The sequence below is a fragment of the Trichosurus vulpecula genome, chromosome 1, assembly GCF_011100635.1.
Source record: "Trichosurus vulpecula isolate mTriVul1 chromosome 1, mTriVul1.pri, whole genome shotgun sequence".
Taxonomy (NCBI): domain Eukaryota; kingdom Metazoa; phylum Chordata; class Mammalia; order Diprotodontia; family Phalangeridae; genus Trichosurus; species Trichosurus vulpecula.
In genome coordinates this window covers 312,536,424-312,554,814 of record NC_050573.1, presented here as the reverse complement: position 1 = coordinate 312,554,814, position 18,391 = coordinate 312,536,424, and the positions used below count along the sequence as shown (strand labels likewise).

At 37.2% G+C, this 18,391-nt stretch overlaps 1 pseudogene; it reads left to right on the top strand.

The window, feature by feature from the left end:
- The window catches only part of LOC118837570, a 133,392-nt pseudogene extending 115,538 nt beyond the window's left edge, over positions 1–17,854 (top strand).
- Positions 17,855–18,391: the final 537 nt, after the last annotated feature.

Genomic DNA, 18,391 nt, shown 5'->3' with positions numbered 1-18,391 from the left:
AAAAAAGCATGGAAGCAAGAAAGTTCAAAAAAATCTGGAAAGAGATAAATGGTTAGAGAAATATTAATTCCTTAAGAGTTGGGTTTTGAGAATATTATTAAGATGATGAAAGTTCTTAACTTAATGTGCATATCTAATGTCACACCAACTACAATACCCAGGAATTACTTTATAGAACTAGACAATAATAGAACTAGATACAATTATCTTATCTTGAGTAACAAAAGCTCAAGAATCTTAAGGGAAATAATAAGGAAACACTAACAACTGAGAGTTTAGCAGTACAAGTGTCAAATTGCATTATATGATAGTTATCAAAACTTTTTGATACTAGTTAAAAAAATAGAAGAGTTGTTCATTGGAACAGACTAACCAAACCTAGATAGTAAAACATAGTAGCATGAATACGAAAAACTGAAAGAACTCTTATAATAGTTTTTAATAGAAAAAAAATCCCTAAAGCCCAGGTCACTAGCCCGTCACTGCTAGCATGCTTGTCCCAGTGCCTCCGACCCAGAAATACCCCATGCCCATACTCTCTTGTAGCCTGTTGTCCCCAGAGGTGGTTGTAGTTGTAGACCTTAACCCCATTGATGGTATTCTGAGCGAGTTTATAACACTCCCAGGGCACAATGAGGCCCATGAATCAGACTAACCTCCTGGAAACAAAATAAAGGAAATAACTGTAGAAAGAACTAGGGTTCAGAATCTTCCTCTGCTGATCATTACCTGTATGACCTAGGGCAAGTTATTTATCTTCTCTGGGTATTATTTTTCTCATTGAAAATTAGTGGGACATTCCTCTTAATTCTCTCACTAGTTTACTTATCATACTATGTTTCATGTTGTGGAAGACCTTCATTGTCTCCATGATGTTGGCTCTGGTGGTGCCTTCCCTTTTCAGTCAAGTTCAACTCCCTCTCCAAAATTCTCCGCTAGCAATCTTGTGATGCCTTCTCCTCCCTATGCTCCTTATATCTCCACCATTGTTCTTGTTCTTATTGGTAAGTCCCTAGGAGAAGCTGCATTTAATGAGGAGCTTGTACAATACTTCATTCGCAACTTACTTACTCTCTGGATATTTACAGCTCCTTGTCAACAGCCTTGTCTCTTCAAGGTGCCTCTTCTTCCTGTGTCACTTTCAAGATCCCCGTTATATTTTGCTTTCTCCTATTTGAATGTAAACTTTTTGAAAATAGGGACTGTCTTATTTGGTTGTATTTATATTCCCAGTGCTTAGTAAGTGCTTAATGAATCCGTTTTCTCTCTCTCTCTCTCTCTCTCTCTCTCTCTCTCTCTCTCTCTCTCCATACATAAATACATACACACATATATATCTATATAGATATCCACGTATGTGGATATATTTGTTTGTATTTATGTGTATATACGTATATTTATATATATGCACATAAATATGTATATGGATATATATACATACATATGTCTTCTGTGATATTCTCTATCCTTCTAAGTAATGGAATCTCCCTCTTTCCATAGTTCTGAAAGGTAATTTTCTTCATCTTCTAATTTGTTTATTATTTGAACTTATAGCTCTAAGTTTTATATCCATTTAGAACTTATCTACATATGAGATTCAAGAAGTTAGCCTAAACATAATTTCTGCCAGACTGCTTGCCAATTTTTTAAGTAATTTTTGTTGAAATGAGTCCTTATTCTAGTAATTGGGGTCTTTACGTTTATGAAAAACCATACTACTGTATTCTTTTAATTCTGTATGTTATATTCTTAATATGTTCTGCTAATTAATTTCTATTTCAAAAACTGATATTACATTGTTTTGATGATTATTCCTTTGTAGTACAGTTTGACATATGATATTGCTGGGCCTCTTCCATTTTTTTCAGTTTTTCCCTTGAGTTTCTTGAACTTTTGTTATTTGAAATGAATTTTGTTATTATGTTTTTCTAGCTGCATAAAGTAATCATTTGATAATTTGATTGGCATAGCACTAAATAAGTAAATCCATTTTGACAGTACTGTCATTTTTATTGATGCCCACCCTTCTTTTGAACAATCAACTTTTCTGCAATCATTTAAATCAGTCTTTATTTCTGTAAAGAATATTTTATAGTTGTGCTTATATCATTCCTATGTGTTTCTTGGTAGATAGGCTTCCTAGTATTTTACACATTTTTTACATTACATTACATTTTACATTACATTTACACATTTATACATTAGCTATTTTTAAAGAAATTTCTCTTTTATCTCTTCTGGCTGGAGTTTGCTGGTAATATAAAGAAGTGCATATGATTAATTTGGTATCATGCCACTTTGTTGAAGCTATCAATTGTTTCAATTAATTTTTAGTTGTCTTTCAAGAGTTCTCTAAAGTAAACCAGCATTTCTTCAAAAATAATTGTTTTGTCTTTGTCTATACTCAATCTCTATTTCTTTTTCTTGTTGTATTACTGTAACGAGCATTTCTAGTACTGTATGAAATGATGATGGTGACAATGGACTTCCTTATATTCCCCTTATTTCCTATCTTATTGGATAGGCCTCTGTTTTATTCATATTACATGTAACGATAGCTCTAGGTTTTAGGTAGATACTAATTAACACATTAGAAAGAGAAAATGACCTTTTATTCTTATCAATATGGTCTATTATGTTTATTATTTTCCTAACATTGAATCAACCCTGAGTCTTTGGTATAAATGCAATACTGTCATAGTTTATAATATTTTTTGACAGGTTGCTATAGCCTCTTTAATAATTTTAAAATAATATTTCATTGTTATTAATTAGGGAGATTGGTTTATAATTTTTTCTTTGATTTGATTTTTCCTAGTTTAATAACAAAGATTACATTTGTATAATATAAAAAATTTGGTAGGAATTTTAATTTTCTCTTTTCACAAATAGCTTATGCAATATTGCAATTCATTTTCTTATTGATTCTAAGTTCATCTTTTCCCAGAGTTGTTTTATTTGGGGGTTTATTTTTGGCTTGTTCAATTTCTTTTTCTGAGATTAGGTTCTTTATTTCTTGTTCTGTTAATCTTTATATTTTATGTTCACTTGCCACCAGCTGCTCTCCCTAGTTTTAACTCCACCACCTTCATCATATTCTACTCAGGACAAATTCATCACCAGGAAACTCATCATCATGTAGATTGCTTTAGCTTTGCTGCTGACAGCTTATCAGTACCTTGTTTGCTTCTGCCTCTGTGATCAACAGGTTAGAGGACAGAGCAAAAACCTCCTCTCAAAACTTTCTTTTATAGAGTCTTCTCATGATTGAAAATAAGTTAGACTGAAGCAGAAATCTATGAGCACAATCAAATTATTGGTAAGACTGCAACTACCAATAAAAGTGGTCTCTCAGTCCCTCAGCCAGCCAAAAGACCTTGAGTGAGGGCTGTCAGATAATTTTTTATAGACAAAAGGAGGAACATCTAAAAATTAGAAGGCAGCAGCATAGATGGGGAAAATAATATGATTGGATACAAAGTCAGAAACATCATGGGCATGGGGGACAATATGATTAGATGGACATCAGGAACATGGGGCTAGCAATGACTCCTCCTTCAGTCCACCAGGAAATTGCTGATTGATTAAGGGCATTTGCATCATATAAGAATAAATAATAGTATAGTAGATAGCATTTTCCTTTACTTGTGAAAGGACAATTAGTGGTAGAGAGATTAGAGATTGCCTCTAGTTGGTCAAAGATAGATTGTGGTATAGAGATAATGAATTTCTTTTAATTAGCTGATCTTCTTGGTTTCAACTTCACCATTATATTTATTGTGCCCCTGCACCAGGTACCCTTTGGGACCCCTCACCTTTTGAGTCTTCTTTTTGTGCATTGTCTTCCCCATTTCATTGTAAACTCCTTAGGAGCAGAGACTGTCTTTTTCTTCTTTTTTGTATTCCATGCTTAGCACAATGTGTGGCCATAGTAGGCACTAAATAAATGTTTACCATATCATATATTTTTGCAAATCTTCATCCATTTCTTTTATGTTGTTGGCTTTATTAGTATACAGTTAGGCAAAGTTGTTTCTAACTATTTTATTCCTTCTTCTTGTTCTGAATTCTTTTTAATATTCTATACTGGTTACTTAGTTTTTCCTTTTTCTTATTTTCAATCAGATTAGCAAATTATTCATTTATTTTATTGTTCTTTACAAAATACCAACTCCTAATTTTATTTATTAATTCACTGGAGATTTGTTGTTTCTTTTAACTTCATAAATCTCATCTTTGATTTTTAGAATGTGTATTTTGTTTTGCAACTGGTATTTCATAATCCATTAATTTCTAGTTGACTTTTTTGCATACCCAAATTGCTGGATCATTCTCTCTTTTGTTAATGAAAATTTATATAGATGTAGCATTTCAGCTAATTACTGGTTTGATTATATACCATAAATTTTGGTATCTTGTCTCATTCTTGCCACTTTTGCCATTTATTATTTCTATGATTTGTTCTTAACTACAAACTCTTTAGCATTAGGCTATTTAATCTCTAATTTAAATATTTTTCATTGACCCTTTATAGAATATAATCTTATTGCATTGTGGGCATTAAAGACTTGTTTAATATTCTCTCTTTTTCCATTTGTTAACGAGGTTTTATGCCCTAATACAGTCATTTTTTGCATATATATGTCTATATCTCTATCTATCTATCTATCTGTCTATTCTCCTTTCTATTCCTACTTAGTAATTGCCAGAGATCTTTCACATCTATCTTTTCTAAAAGTCTATCAGTTCCTCAACTTCTTTCTTGTAGTGATTTATTGGAATTGTCTAAAACAGTGTGCATTAAAGAACCTGCCTTTAATACTTTTTTCTGTCTATTTTTCTCTATAACACATTAGCTTTTCTCTTAAGTATTTAAATGCTATGTAATTTAGTGCATGTATGATATGTATTGATATTACTCCATCAGAGGATTTAAGGAAGATGGCAGAGTAGGTCAGAAAATCCCAGGCTCTCCAAATTTTCTACTACAAACAAGACAGAACATCATCTCAAAGGGAATTAGAGCAGCAAACAAATGAAAGTTGGGGCAGAGCCAAAATGGCAGAGTAAAAGCAGGGACTTGCTTGAGGTTTTCCCCAAACCCCTCCAAACACCTGTAAAAATGGCTCTAAACCAATTCTAGAGCTACAGAATTCACAAAAAGACAAAGTGAAACAAATCTCCAGCCCAGGACAACTTGGAAGGTGGACAGGAAAGGTCTTATCATCCCACACTGGGAGAAGAGTGTGGTTCAGCATGGGCTGCGCTGGCACAGATGGGGATGGAGGAGGCCTCAGGGCACTGAATCACTGGCAGCTGTGGAGGTTTCCAGGCTTCTCAACCCCCAAATGCCAAAGACAAAGTAGAAGGTCAGAAGGAAAACTGTTGGACCTAGGTAAGAGAAGAGCAGAGTCTGCCCCAGCCCTAGGGGGTTGGAGGTAGCAGTGGTGGCAGGTGCAGGAGCAGTAGCAATGGCTGCATCTGGGGCTCCAGGCCCACAGATGGTGGGGGGATTGAGCAGCTGATCAGAGAGGAATTGCAGGGATCTCTTCGCTGGCAATGAGGCAGGATTCTCTTGCTTTGCTCTGCTTGGATCTGGGTCCCAGTCCTGGGTGGCAGTCCTGGTGTGAGGAAGAGGGCTAGAATGGCAGAGCTTCTGGCAGTTGTGGAGAGGGAATTCTCCTCACAGTTCCAAGGCAGAAAAGAGTGCTTGAGGTCATTCACAGACCAGATCACAGGCCAGGAAAGGAGTAAACACCTCTCTTTTGACCATACCACCTTAGAAGAACTGAAAATTTACAGGTGCCTAGAAGTATCTCTGAAAGCAGCATCACAAAACCCCTGAAGCTTAGGACAGAGCACTCTCCAGTCTGTCAAGGTAGAGTCCTGCCTTGACAAAGAGCTCAAAAGTCGAGTAATTGGCTGGGAAAGAGAGTAGACAGCACAAAAAATCAGACTATAGAATCTTACTTTGGTGACAAAGTAGATCAAAACATACAACCAGAAGAAGACAACAAAGTCAAAGCTCCTACAACCAAAGCCTCCAAGAAAAACATGAAATGGTCTCAGGCCATGGAAGAGCTTAAAAAGGATTTTGCAAATCAAGTAAGAGAAGTAGAGGAGAAATTGGGAAGAGAAATGAGAATCATGCAAGACAACAATGAAAAACAACTCAACAGTTTCTAAAGGTGACCCAAAAAATACTGAAGAAAATAACGCCTTAAAAAATGGACTAACCTAAATGGCAAAAGAACTCCAAAAAGCCAGTGAGGAAAAGAATGCCTTAAAAAGCAGAATTAGCCAAATGGTCAAGGAGGTCCAAAAGTTTACTGAAGAGAATAATTCCTTAAAAATTAGAATGGAACATATGGAAGCTAATGAATTTATGAGAAATCAAGAAATTATAAAACAGAACCAAAAGAATGAAAAAAATAGAAGACAATGTGAAATATCTCATTGGAAAGACCATTGACCTGGAAAATAGATCCAGGAGAGATAACTTAAAAATTATTGGACTACCTGAAAGCTTTGATCAAAAAAAGAGCCTGGGAATCATCTTTCAAGAAATTATCAAGGAAAATTTCCTTGATATTCTAGAACCAGAGGGGAAAATAGAAATTGAAAGAATCCACTGATTATCTCTTGAAAAATATCCCAAAAGGAAAACTCCTAGGAATATTGTAGCCAAATTCCAGAGTTCCCAGGTCAAGGAGAAAATATTGCATTTCAACATTTCAAGTATTGTGGAAACACAATCAGGATAACACAAAATCTAGCAGCTTCTATGTTAATGGATTAAATGGCTTGGAATATGATATTCTGGAGGTCTATATAAATAGACAGAGGGCACAGGGTGAGTTGAATATGAAGGGATGATAATTAAAAAATAAAATTAAGGGGTAAGAGAGGAATATATTGGGAAAAGGAGAAAGAGAGAGATAAAGTGGGGTAAATTATTTCACATAGAAGAGGCAAGAAAAAGCTGTTAAAATGGAAGGGAAGAGGGGGGAGGTGAAAGGGAATGAGTGAACCCTACTCTCATTGGATTTGGCTTAAGGAGGGAATAACACACACACTCAGTAGGGTATCTTACCCTACAGGAAAAAAGGGGATAGGGGATAAGGGGTGGGAGTGATAGAAGGGAGGGCAGATTGGGGCAGGGGATAGTCAGAAGCAAACACTTTTGAAAAGGGACAGGGTCAAAGGAAAAAATAGAATAAATGGGGAGTGGGATAGGCTGGAGGGAAATATAGTTAGTCTTTCACAAAACATGACTATTGTGGAAGTGTTTTGCATGACTGCACACATATAACCTATATTGAATTGATTGCCTTTTCAATGAGGGTGAGTGGGGAGGAAAGAGGGGAGAGAATGTAAAACTCAAAGGTTTAAGAACAAACATTGAAAATTGTTTTTACATGTAACTTGGAAATAAGATATACAGGCAATGGGGTATAGAAATCTATCTAGTATTACAGGAAAGTAAGGGGGAAAGGGAGAAGGGGGGTGAGAGAAGGGAGGGCAGATTGGGGGAAGGGACAATCAGAACGCATGCCATCTTGGGGAAGGGTGGAGGGGAGAGATGGGGAAAATTTTGGAACTCAAAATCTTGTGGAAATGAATGTTGAAAACTGAAAATAAATAAATTAAAAAAAAAGATCTCATGGGAGGGAATCAAAGGTCAGGGTAAAGTAGTTGTCTTCCTGAGACAACTTGAGAAGACCTCAGGAAAGACTGGACCTCCAGGGATGGAGGAATCAACAAACAATAAGCCCTGGGGACAGCTAGGTCTGGTAGCAGCCTCAGCCTCAGGAACTTTCACTTCGTGGACAGTGTGTGGGTCAGATAGCTGAGCAGGGGAAGATTGAAGGACTTTCCTCTATTGTGGGATGACAAACACAGCTATGGTGACCAGATGGGGTCCCAGTCTGTGGCTGGGGATGAGGAGTGAGCACACCTCTTTAGTGCAGTAGCAGAGGGATAGGAACCCTGCTGGCTGTGGGCACTTGTATGAGATCAAAGTCCCTGGTTTCGCTTCCAGGGTAGAAGGGAAAGCTGAAGTTTGTAGTCATCTGAGGGACCACAGGAAATGAGCATTTGCCAGACAGTATGTGGCTGGGGCCCTCAGCCATAGCTTAGGGGTAGAGAGGAATGCCCAAGGTTGGGCCTTTGACTAGAGCTCAGAAAATAACAATAAGAAGGACCTGAGGCCTGGGGCACTATTCCCCACACCTTGGGACTATGACCTGATTACAACAATAAGCTGCTAAAAATAAAATAAAATAAAAATAAAAGTGAACAACCAAAGGGGAAAAAACCCAAACACCGACAGCTACCAAAGGGATAGAGAAGATCTTAGTTTATATTCAGAGGAGGAAAATAAAGTAAAAGAAGCCACTGCTATCTCAAAAAGAAACATAAATTGTCACAAGCCCCAAAAGTGTTCTTGAAGAACTTAAAAAACCCTCAAAAATCAAATAAGAGAGATTAAGGAAAATTGGGGAAAAAATAAGAATAATCCAAGGAAATCAAAATTATGAAAAGGGAGTCAATCAATTGGAGAAAAAAATCCAAGAACTTAAGGAAGAAAATAACTTCTTGAAAACTAGAATTGGGCAAGGGGAAGCAAATGACATCACAAGGCATCAAGAAATAATAAAACAAAATCAAAAGAATGAAAGAATAGAAGAGAATGTGAAACATCTCATTAGGAAAAAACAACTACTGATCTGGAGAACAGATAAGGGAGACAACATAAGAATTGTTGGACTACCTGAAAGTTACGATAAACAAAAAAGAATCTTGATACAATATTACAAGAAATTATTATGGAAAGTTGCCCTGAAGTTCTAGAACAAGAGGGTAAATTAAAAATAGAAAAAAAATCCATAAGAAAAACATCCCAGGATGAAACCTTACAGGAATATCATAGCCAAGTCTCAAAGCTCCCGGGCTAAGGAGAAAATATTACAAAGAATAAGAAAAAAAAGCAACTCAAATACTGTGGAGCAACAACCAGGATTACACAAGACCTAGAAGCTTCCATAGTAAAAGATCATAGGTCTTGGAACATTACTTTTTGAAGAGCAAAAGAGCTGGGGTTGTTGCCAAAAATAATTTACCCAGCAAAGTCCAGTATAATCCACAATGCAAAAAATGTATATTTAATGAACTGAAAGACTTTCAGGTATCTGTGACAAAAACAATCAAACCAAAAACAAAAAACAACTAGATGCAAAATTTATTTAATGTATAACATCCAGGAGAAATATAAGGTAAACATTAAAGACCAATCAGAAAGGACTCAAGAAGGTCAAACTGTTTACTTCTTATATGTGAAAATCTTACCAATATTCTTAAGACTGTCATTATTGGGTAGTTTGGAAGAAAGGTGAGCTGAGCATGGTGGGATGATTTAAAAAAAACAAAATTGTGTAGGAAAAAGTAAAAAGGAGCAATTATCTCATACAAATGAGGCCTGAAAAGAACTGGTACAGAGGAAGCAGGTGAGGGTAGAAGGCTAATAATGCTGGAACCTTACTCTCATGGGATCTGGGGTAAAGAGGAAACAGCATATACATCTAGAAGGATAACAAAGTCTTCTAAATTTATGCAGAAGTAAGAGGTCAAGGGGACAGGATAAGGGAGGGATTTTTAGAAGTGTGTGTAGATCATATTTAGAAGCGGGGAGGATAAGGAAGGGATATTTTAAAAGGGTGTGGATAGGAGAGGTAGTGGTTAGAAGCAAACTAGTAAGGAGGGATAGGGTAAAAAGGATGATAAGGACAATAGTGAGCAAAGATAGGGTGGAGGGAAATATAAAACTAGAAATTTTAACTTTGAATGTGAATGGAAAGAATTCACTCATAAAAGAGAAATATGTTGCAAAATGGATTAAAAACTAGAATCCAGCAAAATGTTGTTTATAAGAAATGCATTTAAAAATAAGAGATATACTCAGAGTTAAAATAAAAGGCTGGAATAAAATTTACTATGCTTCAGCTGATGAAAAAAAAAGCAGGGGTAGCAAGCATGAACTCAGACAAAGTTAAAGCTAAGATAGATTTAATTAAAAGAGATAAGTAGAGAAAATTCCTTGTGATAAGAGGTAGATGCAATAACAATGTTACTAGCAGCTGATGTGAGGGCCAACAACAAGAGCACACAGAAGGGCTTCTAGCACAGGTCCTTTGATCTGCTTTTCTAAGGAAACCAACTTTAAGTGGTTTACAATCTCGCTTTAATTAAACATACATATATCATTCACTTAGTTCAGGGGAAAAAGTCAGCACCAAGAACTCCAGAGCAAATGTAAACAGAAATTACAAACAGAGAAAATATAAAGAAAGCAAATAACACAAATCAACAGACAGGCTCCTAGTTGTCTAACCAAAACTATACATACATAGTTACCAGAGAGAGAAGCACCAACATATGGGTTTTCAAAGCCAGGGTACTTCTTAATGGCTACCCAGAGACTCCACACCAACACTCTTCCAATGAGGGAGGCCCAAACAAAATGCTAACCTCAGAGTATATATATATATACACACTTCTTCAGGGTCAGAGCATGTAATATCAATTCAGTTGGGACTTTTTTTTACTGTTTTAGAATGATAAATTAATTAAGTGTCTTTGATTGAGGCTTACTAGGTTCAAAGCCCCAGGCCCAAACCCCTATCTACTAGGTGCTAAGCCTATGTGGGTGTGAAGCTTACAGGGTCCTAAGGGGAGTTGCTAAGATCAGAGCCAATAGTAGGAGCCTGAGTTCTGGTCTCGTGGGAGAGAACAGAGGTATTTGCTTGAGGCTCTCTCTCCTAGAGGTATGGGACTCTGGACAGCAGCTCTAAGAGCCTCCCGGCTTACCCAGATGTTGATGGTTTCTTGGTAACTATGAATTGTATTTGATCTGTTTATAATGTATGTTTGTAATTTGTTTGTATTTGCTATGAAGTTCAGGGTGCTGGCTTTTTCCCCTGGACTAAGTGAAATATATTTGTATGTTGGATTGAAATAAGATTGTTAACCCCTTAATGTTGCTTTCCTCAGTAAAGCAGATCAAAAGAACCTGTGCTGGCAGCATTATTTCTGTTGGGCTTGAGTTGGTCTTTCACCCCCACAACAGCTGCTAGCCAAATTGTTGCAACAGAGTACTTCCCACCTCTTGAGGGTTTCACACCTCTCCAGGGTTTCACATCTCTTGTGACCTAACTAGCGAAAGATTGTGGGCCTTCCTACAAACAAAGGCAAGACTCAATCAAAGGCATTTGATTGCCTTAGTACTGAGAAGCACTCTGAATCAAAAGACAACAAAAAGTCCCCCTTTGCTTGCCATTACAGTAGACAATGAAGCAATATCAGTACTAAACTTATATGTGTGTGTGTGTGTGTGTGTGCGTGTGTGTGTGTGTATATATATATATATATATCAAATACTATAGCATCCAAAATTTTAAAAGAAAAGTTAAATGAATTAAAGGTGGAAATAGACAGTAGTACTATAATAGTGGGGGACTTGAATCTTCCCTTCTGAAACCTAGATAAATATAATAAAAAATAAATAATAAGGAAGTCAAGGAAGTGAATAGAACTTTAGATAAGCTAGACATGAGAGACATCTGGAGGGAACTGAATGGAAATAGAAAGGAATATACCTTTTTCTCAGTGGAGCATGGTGTTTTTACTAAGATTGATCATAAATTAGGGTATAAAGATTTTTATAGTTTAAAAGCAGAAAAGCAGAAATACTAAATGAATCCTTTTTAGATCATAATGTGATAAAAATTATACGTAATAAGGGACCATGGAAACATAGAACAAAAATTAATTGGAGACTAAACAACCCAATTTTTTAAAAAAAATTTATTTATTTAACATATTTAGTTTTCAGCATTGATTTTCACAAGAATTTGAATTACAATTTTTTCCCCCATTTCTACCCTCCCCACCACTCCAAGATGACATATATTCTGGTTGCCCTGTTCCCCATTCAGCCCTCCCTTCTGTCACCCCACTCCCCCCCTCATCTCCTTTTCCCTTCCCTTCTTGTAGGGCAAGATAAATTTCTATGCCCCATTGCCTGTGTATCTTATTTTCTAGTTGCTTGCAAAAACATTTTTTTTGTTTTTGAACATCTGTTTTTAAAACTTTGAGTTCCAAATTCTCTCCCCTCTTCCCTTCCCACCCACCCTCCCTAAGAAGTCAAGCAATTCAACATAGGCCACATGTGTATCATTATGTATAACCCTTCCACAATACTTATGTTGTGAAAGACTAACTATATTTTGCTCCTTCCCAACCCATCCCCCTTTATTGAATTTTCTCCCTTGACCCTGTCCCCTTTCCAAAGTGTTTGTTTTTGATTACCTCTACCCCCATCTGCCCTCCCCTCCATTATCCCCCCCCTTTTTATCTTCTTCTCTCTTCTTTCCTGTGGGGTAAGATACTCAATTAAGTATGTATGGTATTCCCTCCTCAGGCCAAATTTGATGAGAGCAAGATTCACTCATTCCCCCCTCACCTGCCCTCTCCCCTCCTCCCCCAGAACTGCTTCCTCTTGCCACCTTTATGTGAGATAATCCACCCCATTCTATCTCTCCCTATCTCCCTTTCTCAATATATTCCTCTCTCATCCCTTAATTTGATTTTATTTCTTTTAGATATCTTCCCTTCATCTTCAACTCACCCTGCGTCCGCTCTCTCTCTCTCTCTATACATACACATATATACATACAAGCACATTCATTTATATATATATATATATATACATACATAAACATATATATACATATATATATGTATATATATATATGCATATTCCTTTCAGCTACTATGATATTGAGGTCTCATGAATCATACACATGATCTTTCTATGTAGGAATGTAAACAAAACCGTTCAACTTTAGGAAGTCCCTTATGATTTCTCTTTCTTGTTTACCTTTTCATGCTTCTCTTGATTCTTGTGTTTGAAAGTCAAATATTCTATTCAGCTCTGATCTTTTCACTGAGAAAGCTTGAAAGTCCTCTATTTTATTGAAAATCCATATTTTGCCTTGGAGCATGATACTCAGTTTTGCCGGGTAGGTGATTCTAGGTTTTAATCTTAGCTCCATTGACTTCCAGAATATCATATTCCAAGCCCTTTGATCTCTTAATGTAGAAGCTGCCAGATCTTGGGTTATTCTAATTTTGTTTCCACAATACTCAAATTGTTTCTTTCTGGCTGCTTGCAGTATTTTCTCCCTGATCTGGGAGCTCTGGAATTTGGCAACAATATTCCTAGGAGATTTCTTTTTGGGATCTATTTGAGGTGGAGTCTTTCAATTTCTATTTTGCCCTGTGGCTCTAGAATATCAAGGCAGTTCTCCTTGATAATTTCTTGAAAGATGATATCTAGGCTCTTTTTTTGATCATGGCTTTCAGGTAGTCCAATAATTTTTAAATTATCTCTCCTGGATCTATTTTCCATGTCAGTGGTTTTTCCAATGAGATATTTCACATTGTCTTCCATTTTTTTTATTCCTTTAGTTCTGTTTTATAATATCTTGATTTCTCATCAAGTCACTGGATTCTACTTGCTCCAATCTAATTTTTAAAGTAGTATTTTCTTCAGTGGTCCGTTGGACCTCCTTTTCCATTTGGCTTATTCTGCCTTTCAAGGCATTCTTCTCCTCATTGGCTTTTTGGAGCTCTTTTGCCATTTGAGTTAGTCTATTTTTTAAGGTGTTGTTTTCTTCAGTGTATTTTTCAGTATTTTTTTGGGTATCCTTTAGCAAGTCATTGACTTGTTTTTCATTGTTTTCTCGCATCCTTCTCATTTCTCTTCCCAATTTTTCCTCTACTTCTCTAACTTGCTTTTCGAAATCCTTTTTGAGCTCTTCCATGGCCTGGGACCAGTTCATGTTTTTCTTGGAGGCTTTTGGTGTAGGCTCTTGCACTTTGTTGACTTCTTTAGGCTGTATGTTTTGGTCTTCTTTGTTACCAGAGAAAGAATCTAAAGTCTGAGACTGAATCTGGGTGTGTTTTCGCTGCCTGGCCATATTCCCAACCAACTAACTTGACCCTTGAGTTTTTCAGTGGGGTATGACTGCTTGTAGACTAAAGAATTCTATGTTCCACGTTTGGGGGGGATGTGCCAGTTTTGCCACACCAGCACTCCTCCTTCCCCAAAAACCCCCAACCCGGACTGGGCTTAGATCTTCAGCAGGCTGTGCACTCCTGCTCTGATCGGCCACTTAATTGCTCCCACCAGGTGGGCCTGGGGCCGGAAGCAACAGCAGCTGTAGCTGCCCCACCACTGCTGCCCCGGGGGCGGTGGCCGAACCTCGAACTCCTTCCATTCCAGCAGCTTTCCCCACTAACCTTCTCTGCAGTCTTTGGTATTTGTGTGTTGAGAAGTCTGGTAACTGCCGCAGCTCACTGATTCAGGGCGCTAGGGCCCGCTCCGCCCAGCTCCTGGTCTGGTTGGTCCAAGCCACTCATGCTGGGCTCTGCTCTGCTCCGCTCCCAGCTCCCAGCTCTGTGTGGGATAGACCTCACCCAGAGACCATCCAGGCTGTCCTGGGCTGGAGCCCTGCTTCCCTCTGCTGTTTTATTGGTTCTGCAGTTCTAGAATTGGTTCAGAGCCATTTTGTATAGGTTTTTGGAGGGACTTAGCTCATGCTAGTCCCTGCTTTCCAGCCGCCATCTTGGCTCCTCCCTCGGAAGTCCTTAAACAACCTAATTTTTAAAAAATGAGTGGGTTAAAGAACAAATCATAGAAGCAATCAATACTTATATTAAAGAGAATGACAATAATAAGACAACATATCAAAACATGGGACATAGGAAAAGTAGTAATCAGAGGAAAAAATATATCTCTAAATGCTTAGATCAATAAAGTTGAGAAAGAACAGACTAATGAATTAGATTTGCAATTAAAAAAATAGGAAAAAAATCAACCCCCCCCAATTAAACACTAAATTGGAAATCCAAAAAATTAAAGGTGAGTTTAACAAAATTGAGGGTAAGAAAACCATTGAATTAATAAATAAAACTAGGAGTTGGTTTTATGAAAAAACCCAATAAAATAGATAAACCATTGGTTAATATGATTTTAAGAAAGAAGAAAACCAAATCACTAGTCTGAAAAATGAAAAGGGTGAATACACCACTAACAAATATACCACTAACAAAACTAATTAAAGCAATTATAAGGAGTTATCTTGTCCAATTATATGCCGATAAATTTAACAATTTAAGAGAAATAGAAGGATATTTACAAAAATATAAACTGCATAGATTAACAGAAAGGGAAATGGAATATCTAAATATTCCTATTTTAGGGAAAGAAAATGAACAGGCTATAAATGACCTTCTTAAGGAAAAAAAACACCAGGACCAGGCAGATGTACAAGTGATGTGTATCAAATATTTAAAGACCAGCTAATTCCAATATTAAATAAATTATTTAGAATAATAGGTAAAGAAGAAGTCCCACCAAACTCTTTTTATGAAACAAATATGATATTGAAACCTAAACCAGGAAGAGTAAAAACAGAGAAAGAAAATAATAGATCAATCCCATTAATCAATATGAATGAAAAAATTCTAAATAAGATTCTATCTAGAAGATTAAAACTATATTTTACAAAAATTGTACCTTGTGACCAAATGGGATTTATACCAGGAATACAAAGATGTTATGTTGTGTTAATAGGGAAAAGTATTTAACATAATTGATTATATTGATAATAAAAGTAACAAATATCACATGAGTATATCACATGCAGAAAGCTTTTGATAAAGTACAACACTCATTTCTATTACAAGACACATGAAAGTGTAGATATAAATGGATTTTCCCTTAAACTGATAAGAAGCACTTAACTAAAACCATCAGCAGGTACCATTGCTAATGGGGTTAAGTTAGAAGACTTTCCAGTAAGATCAGGTGTAAACCAGGGATGCCCACTGCCACCAATATTATTGAACATTGTATAGGAATTCCTAGCAATAGCTAGGGAAGAAAAATAAATAGAAGGAATCAGAATGGGCAATGAGGTAATAAAACTATGTGGTTTTGCAGATGATATGACAAAATACTTGGAAAATTTTAAATACACAACCAAAATGTTAGTTGAAATAATAATAATTTTTACCAAAGTAACAGGATATAAAGTAAACCCATATAAATCAAAGAGTTATAAAACTGCCTATACCCTTTGACCCAGCAATACTACTATTAGGTCTGTTTCCCAAGATGATTAGGGGAAAAGGAAAATAACTTATATGTTCTAAAATATTTTAGCAGCTCTTTTTGTGGGGGCAGAGAACTGTCCATCAATTAGGGAATGGCTAACCAAGTTGTGGTATATGATTGTGATGGAATACTACTGTGCTATAAGAAATGATGAGCTTGATCATTTTAGAAAAATACAGGAAGGCCTGCATGAAATAATGAAGAATGAAATGAGCAGGACAAACAGAACATTGTATACAGTAACAGCAATTTTGTTTTAAGAACAACTTTCAACAACCAAGTTATTTTGACTATTATAAATATACAAATTAGCTACAAAGGACCTATGAAGAAAGATGTTATCTGCATCCAGAGAAAGAACTGATAAATAGCAGTATGTATAATGTGGAGACGAACACACACACACATTTATGTGTATATATAAGTGTACATATATGTATATGTATATATATACACACGTATACACACACATATATATACACATATATACATATACATATATAGATATAGATATAGATATAGACATAGATATGTATGTGTATTTAATGGTAGCCATCTATAAGGTGAGGGAGAAGGGAGGAGGTAAAAAAGAAAGTTACATGATAACTTTATTATACATTTAAAAGGAAAAGCAAGCTGTACATAATAGATTTGCAGTTTTGTGTGGGGGAAAAAAGAGAAAAGAGAGACCCCTCTTCCTTCTTTTTGCACTTTGGTAGCAGGCTCAGGGCCAGGCCCCTGTGTCGGCACCTCCACTGGCTGCCCTAACCCCAGCGATGTCGCCACTCCCGTCAGGCCTGGGCTCCTCATTGGGCAGCACCTGCTTATCTTCACCTCCATCATGGACAGCTATGAGCATAGCAACAAGGGTGAAGGCCACGTCATTGGCACTCTGCTGGGAACAACTGATGAACACTCAGTAGAAGTCACCAACTGCTTTTCAATGCCACATAATGAGTCTGAGGTTGAGGTTGCTGTGGACATGGAATTCACTAAGAATATGTATGAATTACACAAGAAAATCTCTCCAGTTGAACTTATTCTGGGCTGGTATGCTACAGGCCATGACATCACAGGACACTCCATGCTGATTCAGGAGAGCTACAGCTGGGAGACCCATAGCCCCATTCCCCTCACTGTGGACACTAGCCTTCAGAATGGACAAATGAGCATCAAAGTCTATGTCATTGCTTCCATGCGTATTCCTGGAAAAAACAATGGGAGTGATGTTCACTCTGCTGACAGTGAAATATGTCTACTATGATACTGAGCTAATTGGAATTGATCTGATAAGGAAGACATGTTTCACCCTCAGCTGTGTGATTGGCTGCAAGCTGTGTGATCTGCAGCAAGTTGGTGGGGCATCAGCCCGGATACAGGATGCTCTAAGCACACTGTTACAGTATGCCAAGAATGTGGTCTCTGGAAATATGTCAGCTGACAACACTGCAGGCCTGCTTCCTGATTGGCCTGGTTAATCAAGTTTCCAAGATTGCCCCTGAGGACTTTGAGACCATGCTGAACAGCAACATCAGCAGCCTGTTGATGGTGACTTACCTTGCCAACCTAACCCAGTCACAAATTGCTCTCAACTGGACACTCATGAGCCTGTGAGGAAATCCAATGAGCAGCAGCTACAGTCAGCATCTCCACCTGATACGGGTCCTCCTTTGGCCCGACCCATAGGATAGAGCAGAAGAAACATGGATGCTTCTTTAACCAACATCTTTAAGTTGCCTGTTTCTGTAGATGAGCTGTTTATAACTCCAAACAAACCACAGACATCCCTTTTCCCTCTGGGTAAGGGGTTGATTGTGACCTTTCCCTTGGGGGAGGGGGAATACCAAGAAAAAAAGAGAGACTCAACAAGGACAGAGATGGACAAATATGGATACTGAAAGATGGCACCCAAAGAGAAGGGAAGCTTTACAGAGCACAGCATCTCTTATCAGAGAAATTTTCCGGCTACACTACAAAGCCACTGACCTGTAAGGGGAAAAAAGTAGTTATCTTCCCTTTTGGAGACTCCAAATCACAAGTGCAGGTATGAATTTGAGGAGTGTCTCTAGAAAGGATGCCACAGTTTTCTCTGTCACCCCTATATCCTCTAAGATGAGATCATGATGGTCTCCAGGCTCTGTATCCTGCCAT